Here is a 10,974-nt window from a genome sequence, read left to right on the forward strand (position 1 = left end):
TCAGTAACAGGGTCAGAGTAGCTGGGTCTGTCAGTAACAGGGTCAGATTAGATGGGTATGTCAGTAACAGGGTCAGAGTAGCTGGGTCTTTCAGTAACAGGGTCAGAGTAGCTGGGTCTTTCAGTAACAGGGTCAGAGTAGCTGGGTATGTCAGTAACAGGGACAGATTAGCTGGGTCTTTCAGTAACAGGGTCAGAGTATCTGGGTCTGTCAGTAACAGGGTCAGAGTAGCTGGGTCTGTCAGTACCAGGGTCAGAGTAGCTGGGTCTTTCAGTAACAGGGTCAGAGTAGCTGGGTCTTTCAGTAACAGGGTCAGAGTAGCTGGGTCTTTCAGTAACAGGGTCAGAGTAGCTGGGTCTTTCAGTAACAGGGTCAGAGTAGCTGGGTCTTTCAGTAACAGGGTCAGAGTAGCTGGGTCTGTCAGTAACAGGGTCAGAGGAGCTGGGTCTTTCAGTAACAGGGTCAGAGTAGCTGGGTCTGTCAGTAACAGGGTCAGAGTAGCTGGGTCTTTCAGTAACAGGGTCAGAGTAGCTGGGTCTCTGAAGCAGATATCAGTTAGTATGACAGGTACACACAACCATAAATGATACAAGCACAACTACTGCCCTGCGCTCTCATGTTAACAGTTCACACCTCTTGACTTGAACTAGTCCATCTCAAGGTCTGATGGGTAATGTTAGACTCCAGATGTGGAACACATCCAGACTGAGATGGACCCACACCACATGAGGAAGTCACACCTCATGACTTGAGTCTTAGAGGTGTTGATACAGCTGAATGACTTTGTTGTTTCAGTCAAAGTAACATCATAAAGTATCTATCTGGTATCTGGTCCCTCATACAGCCTGTTAATACTACACTTGATACCATGCATACCTGAAAAAATATTACATATTATTAGATAATAATAGAGTCATACAAACACGCAAGCAGGCATGCACACTCACACACACACTTATTAGAAGGTACTGAGTGGCTGGCCAAGCAGGTGACACATCACATGTCAAGTAGATGGAAACATTGTGGTTTCTACAGACCTGAAAACTACCCCACAGACATGAAGCATAGGCCCCATTAACCCATCAGACCTCAGGCCCGCTTAACACACAAAAAGGACTAGGCATGCATATGCAATCATATACACACACACTCACATAACCCCTCAGTCCTCCCCTCAGACCTGAAACCAAGGCCCCACTTAACCTCTCAGTCCTCCCCTCAGACCTGAAACCCAGGCCCCCCTTAACCCTCAGTCCTCCCCTCAGACCTGAAACCAAGGCCCCACATAACCCCTCAGTCCTCCCCTCAGACCTGAAACCCAGGCCCCCCTTAACCCCTCAGTCCTCCCCTCAGACCTGAAACCAAGGCCCCACATAACCCCTCAGTCCTCCCCTCAGACCTGAAACCCAGGCCCCCCTTAACCCCTCAGTCCTCCCCTCAGACCTGAAACCAAGGCCCCACTTAACTCCCTCAGTCCTCCCCTCAGACCTGAAACCCAGGCCCCCCTTAACCCCTCAGTCCTCCCCTCAGACCTGAAACCAAGGCCCCACTTAACCCTCAGTCCTCCCCTCAGACCTGAAACCAAGGCCCCACTTAACCCTCAGTCTTCCCTCAGACCTGAAACCCAGGCCCCCCTTAACCCCTCAGTCCTCCCCTCAGACCTGAAACCCAGGCCCCCTTAACCCCTCAGTCCTCCCCTCAGACCTGGAAACCAAGGCCCCACTTAACCCTCAGTCTTCCCCCTCAGACCTGAAACCCAGGCCCCCCTTAACCCCTCAGTCCTCCCTCAGACCTGAAACCCAGCCCCCTTAACCCTCAGTCCTGCCCCTCAGACCTGAAACCAAGGCCCCCTTAACCCTCAGTCCTCCCTCAGACCTGAAACCAAGGCCCCACTTAACCTCAGTCTTCCCCTCAGACCTGAAACCCAGGCCCCCTTAACCCCTCAGTCCCTCCCCTCAGACCTGAAACCAAGGCCCCACTTAACCCCTCAGTCCTCCCCTCAGACCTGAAACCAAGGCCCCACTTAACCCCCTCAGTCCTCCCTCAGACCTGAAACCCAGGCCCCCTTAACCCCTCAGTCCTCCCCTCAGACCTGAAACCAAGGCCCCACTTAACCCCCTCAGTCCTCCCCTCAGACCTGAAACCCAGGCCCCCCTTAACCCCTCAGTCCTCCCCTCAGACCTGAAACACAGCCCCCCCTTAACCCTTCCCCTACAGAGCAGCAGCACTAGCTGAGTAAACCACAACCACAGACATAGGACTATACATGATATACAATCATATGGACACACTCCAATATATCCACATATATGTGCACTCATGTAAACAGAAACATACATTGACCACTACTAATGTTGATAAGTCTGATATTATGATGTTGGCATTACAGTACTCATATAAGAGTTAGTCACTGATTGGCTGAAAAGACACACTCTGTACACAGGAAACCCACACTGACTTCCTGTTGTTCAGAGTAGCTGGGTCTGTCAGTAACAGGGTCAGAGTAGCTGGGTCTGTCAGTAACAGGGTCAGAGTAGCTGGGTCTTTCAGTAACAGGGTCAGAGTAGCTGGGTCTTTCAGTAACAGGGTCAGAGTAGCTGGGTCTGTCAGTAACAGGGTCAGAGTAGCTGGGTCTGTCAGTAACAGGGTCAGAGTAGCTGGGTCTGTCAGTAACAGGGTCAGAGTAGCTGGGTCTGTCAGTAACAGGGTCAGAGTAGCTGGGTCTTTCAGTAACAGGGTCAGAGTAGCTGGGTCTTTCAGTAACAGGGTCAGAGTAGCTGGGTCTTTCAGTAACAGGGTCAGAGTAGCTGGGTCTTTCACTAACAGGGTCAGAGTAGCTGGGTCTTTCAGTACCAGGGTCAGAGTAGCTGGGTCTTTCAGTAACAGGGTCAGAGGAGCTGGGTCTTTCAGTAACAGGGTCAGAGTAGCTGGGTCTGTCAGTAACAGGGTCAGAGTAGCTGGGTCTTTCAGTAACAGGGTCCGAGTAGCTGGGTCTTTCAGTAACAGGGTCAGAGTAGCTGGGTCTTTCAGTAACAGGGTCAGAGTGGCTGGGTCTTTCAGTAACAGGGTCAGAGTAGCTGGGTCTTTCAGTAACAGGGTCAGAGTAGCTGGGTCTTTCACTAACAGGGTCAGAGTAGCTGGGTCTTTCTAGTAACAGGGTCAGAGTAGCTGGGTCTTTCAGTAACAGGGTCAGAGTAGCTGGGTCTTTCAGTAACAGGGTCAGAGTAGCTGGGTCTGCTCAGTAACAGGGTCAGAGTAGCTGGGTCTTTCAGTAACAGGGTCAGAGTAGCTGGGTCTTTCAGTAACAGGGTCAGAGTAGCTGGGTCTGTCAGTAACAGGGTCAGAGTAGCTGGGTCTTTCAGTAACAGGGTCTGAGTAGCTGGGTCTTTCAGTAACAGGGTCAGAGTAGCTGGGTCTTTCAGTAACAGGGTCAGAGTAGCTGGGTCTTTCAGTAACAGGGTCAGAGTAGCTGGGTCTTTCAGTAACAGGGTCAGAGTAGCTGGGTCTTTCAGTAACAGGGTCAGAGTAGCTGGGTATTTCAGTAACAGGGTCAGAGTAGCTGGGTCTTTCAGTAACAGGGTCAGAGTAGCTGGGTCTTTCAGTAACAGGGTCAGAGTAGCTGGGTCTTTCAGTAACAGGGTCAGAGTAGCTGGGTCTTTCAGTAACAGGGTCAGAGTAGCTGGGTCTGTCAGTAACAGGGTCAGAGTAGCTGGGTCTTTCAGTAACAGGGTCAGAGTAGCTGGGTCTTTCAGTAACAGGGTCAGAGTAGCTGGGTCTTTCAGTAACAGGTTCAGAGTAGCTGGGTCTGTCAGTAACAGGGTCAGAGTAGCTGGGTCTGTCAGTAACAGGGTCAGAGTAGCTGGGTCTGTCAGTAACAGGGTCAGAGTAGCTGGGTCTTTCAGTAACAGGGTCAGAGTAGCTGGGTCTGTCAGTAACAGGGTCAGAGTAGCTGGGTCTTTCAGTAACAGGGTCAGAGTAGCTGGGTCTGTCAGTAACAGGGTCAGAGTAGCTGGGTCTGTCAGTAACAGGGTCAGAGAAGCTAGCCTTTCAGTAACAGGGTCAGAGTAGCTGGGTCTTTCAGTAACAGGGTCAGAGTAGCTGGGTCTTTCAGTAACAGGGTCAGAGTAGCTGGGTCTTTCAGTAACAGGGTCAGAGTAGCTGGGTCTGTCAGTAACAGGGTCAGAGTAGCTGGGTCTTTCAGTAACAGGGTCAGAGTAGCTGGGTCTTTCAGTAACAGGGTCAGAGTAGCTGGGTCTGTCAGTAACAGGGTCAGAGTAGCTGGGTCTGTCAGTAACAGGGTCAGAGTAGCTGGGTCTTTCAGTAACAGGGTCAGAGTAGCTGGGTCTGTCAGTAACAGGGTCAGAGTAGCTGGGTCTTTCAGTAACAGGGTCATAGTAGCTGTTTCTTTCAGTAACAGGGTCAGAGTAGCTGGGTCTTTTAGTAACAGGGTCAGAGTAGCTAGGTCTTTCAGTAACAGGGTCAGAGTAGCTGGGTCTGTCAGTAACAGGGTCAGAGTAGCTGGGTCTTTCAGTAACAGGGTCAGAGTAGCTGGGTCTTTCAGTAACAGGGTCAGAGTAGCTGGGTCTGTCAGTAACAGGGTCAGAGTAGCTGGGTCTGTCAGTAACAGGGTCAGAGTAGCTGGGTCTTTCAGTAACAGGGTCAGAGTAGCTGGGTCTTTCAGTAACAGGGTCAGAGTAGCTGGGTCTTTCAGTAACAGGGTCAGAGTAGCTGGGTCTTTCAGTAACAGGCTCAGAGTAGCTGGGTCTGTCAGTAACAGGGTCAGAGTAGCTGGGTCTTTCAGTAACAGGGTCAGAGTAGCTGGGTCTTTCAGTAACAGGGTCATAGTTGCTGGGTCTGGCAGTAACAGGGTCAGAGTAGCTGGGTCTGTCAGTAACAGGGTCAGAGTAGCTGGGTCATTCAGTAACAGGGTCAGAGTAGCTGGGTCTGTCAGTAACAGGGTCAGAGTAGCTGGGTCTTTCAGTAACAGGGTCAGAGTAGCTGGGTCTTTCAGTAACAGGGTCAGAGTAGCTGGGTCTAACATTAGGCCTACTTTCTGACTACAGGTATATAAAGTCCTATAGACCTACTTTAAGCCTCTGTATAAATGTATTTTCTTTAAGGTTTAAAGGTCAACTCAGTCATCAAAATGTGTGTTTGTTTCTTCATAGAGTGTCTATAGGTCTCTTAAGGTGTTGCTATCTAAGGGGAACACCTCAAAGCTGAATATTTTCCATTGACGTCATGTATGTGTGAAGCCTGTTTACCTCGATTGTAGACCCTACTTTTCATGTCACACAACATCGGTTTCCGAGAAAAGGACCACAAGCTGAAAACTTTCCACTCCATCGAACCAATCGCTGCTCGTATATCCTTTCATGGTAAAGTACATCTAGTCATGAACACGGAAATACGCAGCAAAGACCTTGTTACTCAAAGACCCAGCTACTCTCTGACAGTCACCATCAGACCATCAGACCACCAGATGGACAGGCTGTGTGTTGCTCTGATTGCATTCTTATGTGAGTAACTTGTTTTACTGGGCCTTATAGCTGGATGATAGCTGATTTCTTGATGTGGTTTTATAGTTGACTAGATCTGTTATCTTATTATTGTGATATTGTGATCACTGTGGTAAAGACATGAGGTTTATATTTACATGTGGAGAAGTTTATGATATCAAAGTGACATTCTGTGATTCATCCTAACACTGTTCCTCTGCTACCTGTAGGTGCTGTTTCCTCCAGTCAGTTCATCCTAACACTGTTCCTCTGCTACCTGTAGGTGCTGTTTCCTCCAGTCAGTTCATCCTAACACTGTTCCTCTGCTACCTGTAGGTGCTGTTTCCTCCAGTCAGTTCATCCTAACACTGTTCCTCTGCTACCTGTAGGTGCTGTTTCCTCCAGTCAGTTCATCCTAACACTGTTCCTCTGCTACCTGTAGGTGCTGTTTCCTCCAGTCAGTTCATCCTAACACTGTTCCTCTGCTACCTGTAGGTGCTGTTTCCTCCAGTCAGTTCATCCTAACACTGTTCCTCTGCTACCTGCTAGGTGCTGTTTCCTCCAGTCAGTTCATCCTAACACTGTTCCTCCGCTACCTGTAGGTGCTGTTTCCTCCAGTCAGTTCATCCTAACACTGTTCCTCTGCTACCTGTAGGTGCTGTTTCCTCCAGTCAGTTCATCCTAACACTGTTCCTCTGCTACCTGTAGGTGCTGTTTCCTCCAGTCAGTTCATCCTAACACTGTTCCTCTGCTACCTGTAGGTGCTGTTTCCTCCAGTCAGGATGTGATCTCTGCAGCAGAGGTGGAGCTGAGAGTCAGACCAGGAGACAACATCACTCTCTACTGTGACTGCAACATAACTACTGGAGTATACATTATGTGGTATAGGAACTGTTCTCAGAAGTACCAGCCGCGTCTTGTTATTTCAACATACAAGGTTTACGTTAATCTTCGAGAAAATTCTGTTATTCCCAACCCTTTCCCTGGATATAATGCGGTGTGGAACCCCTCTAACAACTCCTATGATCTACTGATTGAGAACATCTCTGAATCTGACCTGGGACTCTACTACTGTGGGACTATGGAGACTAACGTGGTGGATGGAGGGAAAAGAGGTATTGAACAGAAAGAGGTCTACCACTATGGAAACATCACCACTAGGATTTCACTTGGTAAGAACAATTATTATTCTATATATAGATCTTCTGGCTGTATCTTTAGTATTATTCATATTGTATTAGTATTGGTGTGTCTGGTTTCCATTAAATGTTATTTTGAATCAATCATCCGAGGATGATTTAAGGTCATGAAACATTGCCTCAAGATAATCTTTAAACATCCATTCAGCAGTAGACAATCTAAGAATGTAGTTCTGTTTGTGTTTAAGTTTTGTCCAGACGTCAGTCCTCCTGAGTCCCCCTCCTCCTCTCCTGATGTAGACTGTGGACTGTGTTGGATGTTGCTGTTCAGTCTGTGTCCTGTGTCTGCTCTCCTCTCCTCCCTCCTCTCCTCTTCCTGTGTCTACTACTTCTGCAGAACAACAGGTACACTCACTCTCTCACACTCTGTCAGGAGTCACTTTTTCACTCATTCATTGTTAAGTCATTATTTACAAGCTGTATATGCTTTTTTCACTCTTTTATAGCACTCTTTTACTCATTCCTTTATTTGATAAAAGTCACTATTGTACTTAAAAAGTCAGAATACACTCACTCTCACTTAATCTGTAATACTCTCCAACTCAATCAATCAATGAAAAAATAAATCAATCAATGATCCAACTAATCAAACATCATTCAATCAATCAATCAAACTTCTTTCAAATACTCTGGTAAACTAATGTAGACCATGTTAAATTGAAAGTTTAATATCAGATGTGTTCTTTACTTGTTGTTATAATGGTGATAATTCTTCCTCTGCAGCTGCAGCTGAGACTCAGGTTCCTCTGAACAGGACTACCACCAGGGGAAGTGAGAGAAGAGAGAAGGTATAGTCAGAACGGGTGTTGTAGTTCTTTGACTGGTGGCCATCTCTATTTGTAGTCCATGTGATTTGTAACCCAGTACTACTCAAAGCAGTGGCAAGTATACTAATTAAAAACAAAGGAATAAGCAGTAAAACATAATAATATGATGATTTACTTGAAATAATCATAATGTATGATTACATATAAATAACATTAACAGATTCATTGTAAAATCTCTCTCTCTCTCTTGTATCTCTCTCCCCATCTCTCTCTCTCTCTCTCCATCTGTGTGCCTCTCTCTCTCTCTCTCTCTCGCTCTGTCTCCCTCTCTCTCAGGAGGAAGGAGATCTGTGTTATGCCTCGTTGGATATCCGTCAGGGACAGAGGAGACCAAAGAAGAAGAAGAGAGTCCAGAACTCTGACTTTAGTACCTACACAGCCATCAATACCAGCAGAGTGTGAGACCTATACCAGCCATCAATACCACCAGAGTGAGACCTATACCAGCCATCAATACCAGCAGAGTGTGAGACCTATACCATCCATCAATACCAGCAGAGTGAGACCTATACCATCCATCAATACCAGCAGAGTGAGAACTATACCATCCATCAATACCAGCAGAGTGTGAGACCTATACCATCCATCAATACCAGCAGTGTGAGACCTATACCATCCATCAATACCAGCAGGGTGAGACCTATACCATCCATCAATACCAGCAGAGTGAGACCTATACCAGCCATCAATGCCAGCAGAGTGAGACCTATACCAGCCATCAATACCAGCAGAGTGAGACCTATACCATCCATCAATACCAGCAGAGTGTGAGACCTATACCATCCATCAATACCAGCAGAGTGTGAGACCTATACCAGCCATCAATACCAGCAGAGTGAGACCTATACCAGCCATCAATACCAGGAGAGTGTGAGACCTATACCAGCCATCAATACCAGCAGAGTGAGAGACCTATACCATCCATCAATACCAGCAGAGTGAGACCTATACCAGCCATCAATACCAGCAGGGTGTGAGACCTATACCATCCATCAATACCAGCAGAGTGTGAGACCTATACCATCCATCAATACCAGCAGAGTGTGAGACCTATACCAGCCATCAATACCAGCAGAGTGAGACCTATACCATCCATCAATACCAGCAGAGTGAGACCTATACCATCCATCAATACCAGCAGAGTGAGCCCTATACCATCCATCAATACCAGCAGAGTGTGAGACCTATACCAGCCATCAATACCAGCAGAGTGTGAGACCTATACCAGCCATCAATACCAGCAGAGTGTGAGACCTATATCAGCCATCAATACCAGCAGAGTGAGAGACCTATACCAGCAATCAATACCAGCAGAGTGGGACCTCTACCATCCATCAATACCAGCAGAGTGTGAGATCTATACCAATATAGCTGGGAGAACAAGGTGTGACAACGACAGTTTTAATATTTTTACAAGCTACTTAATTTTTTTGCGGAATACTTTTTAACTTTTATAAATCCTTTTCATACAAGTGATTTATTTTTAAACTTTTGTCTGTAGCCTTTTAATAATAATAACAATAGCGATATAGAAAATGTTTTTAAGCTCAGGGAATATGGTTAAATAACTATTGATATAGTTTTAGTTTGTAATTGTAGTTGTGAAAGTTCATTGTATTTCATTTTTAAGTGTATTGATATGTGTTAATGTAGCTGAATAAATATTGATTCAGTTTAATTCGATTTTCATTAATTATTTATTTGTCTCCCCTTAAGGTCTCTGAGTACAAGGTCATGCTATTCTGTTTGACAAATGCTCCAGCAAACCTTTCAGATGTATCTGAGGGTGTGGCTTAGATGTGAAGGGGTGTGGCTTAAAGACAAAGAGGCTGTGGCTTTAGAGGATGACAGAAATGTTTATAGGCTTAGAAGCTAAGGGGTGTGGTTTTAGAAGCTAAGGGGTGTGGCTTAGAAACGAAGGGGTGTGGTTTTAGAAGCTAAGGGGTGTGGTTTTAGAAGCTAAGGGGTGTGGGTTTAGAAGCTAAGGGGTGTGGTTTTAGAAGCTAAGGGGTGTGGTTTTAGAAGCTAAGGGGTGTGGTTTTAGAAGCTAAGGGGGTTTGGCTTTAGATAAAGAATAACTATCTTCAAAGTAATTACTTTGGACGTCGGTTATAAGATGAAAGCTTGTTTGTTGTAATAATACTTGTTCACTTTACATTTTACCACTTTAGACTCTACAAAACAATACAAAAAAAGTTGCTAGCAAAAGCCAGGCTAATCACTTGTCACTTGTACATAATGTGCGTTTTTGTTTTTTTTTAACTTCCTGTGCAAGGCATTATGGAACTTCAAGTCAATAGCGTAATCCAATACTAAACAATACAATATGTACATAGTTCTCTCAATATCCATCACATGAATTCTAATACAATTACTATTGTACATACACTACCAGTCAAAAGTTTGGACACACCTACTCATTCAAGGGTTTTTCTTTATTTTTAATTTTTTTTTACATTGTAGAATAATAGTGAAGACATTAAAACTATGAAATAACAGAAATGGAATCATGTAGTAACCAAAAAAAGTGTTAAACAAATCAAAATATATTTTATATTTGTGATTCTTCAAATAGCCACCCTTTGCCTTGATGACAGCTTGGCACACTCTTGGCATTCTCTTTTGACTGGTACTGTATGTAAACAAAAAAATCAATAATAATCTTTAGATACATTAATTAACTGTAAACATTAACTCTGTAACCCATTAAAGTGACCACATCCTCCCCACAATGAACAACTGTTCGGCAGGTAGCTTAGTGGTTAAGAGCGTTGTGCCAGTAACCAAAAGGTCGCTGGTTCTAATCCCCGAGCCAACTAGGTGAAAAATCTGTCGATGTGCCCTTGAGCAAGGTACTTAACCCTAATTGCTCTGGATAAGAGCGTCTGCTAAATGACTAAAATGTGATCTAAATCTCTAAGCACTATGTCAACTGAATAGTTCTCCTCAACAAAGTCCCTGAGGCAGCACGAACTGAACATTACCTAACTAGGCCATCTCGGCCTGGAAGTAGTTCCTCAATCTTCCCTAGTTTCCAGGTTTGAAGAAAAAAAAATATGCCATTTAGCAGACACTTTTATCCAAATCGACTTACAGTCATGCGTGCAAACATTTTTTGTGTATGGGTGGTCCCGGGGATCGAACCCACTACCTTTGCGTTACAAGCACCGTGCTCTACCAGCTGAGCTACAGAGGACCACAGGTTTGTCTGGATGTGTTATCTTCTGAGTGGGCTGGACTGTGGTGTGTCACAGCGGTGTGCTGACTTTAAGTCCAGCGTGTGAGTAGTCTCTTCGCCAGCTGTTACAGAAGCTGGCCACAAGTCTGTACTTCCATCCGCCTGTCATTTTTCTCCTTGTTGAGCGTTGGGTGCTGAGTGTCAGCCGGAAATGGCTTGGTCGGCAAAGAGGTTAGTCTTTTACCCACCAGGAAGTGTGCTGGGGTCCGGGG

General features: G+C 45.7%; 1 long non-coding RNA gene across 1 annotated transcript; it reads left to right on the forward strand.

Annotated features, from left to right (window-relative positions):
* The first annotated feature begins 7,002 nt into the window (after positions 1-7,002).
* On the forward strand, positions 7,003-7,910 carry LOC123484759. The gene is made up of 3 exons (XR_006658678.1): positions 7,003-7,042; positions 7,427-7,485; positions 7,801-7,910. It is a non-coding gene; the product is annotated as an uncharacterized LOC123484759 (long non-coding RNA).
* The last annotated feature ends 3,064 nt before the right edge of the window (positions 7,911-10,974 follow it).

The sequence above is a fragment of the Coregonus clupeaformis genome, unplaced genomic scaffold (assembly GCF_020615455.1).
Source record: "Coregonus clupeaformis isolate EN_2021a unplaced genomic scaffold, ASM2061545v1 scaf0446, whole genome shotgun sequence".
Classification (NCBI taxonomy): Eukaryota; Metazoa; Chordata; class Actinopteri; order Salmoniformes; family Salmonidae; genus Coregonus; species Coregonus clupeaformis.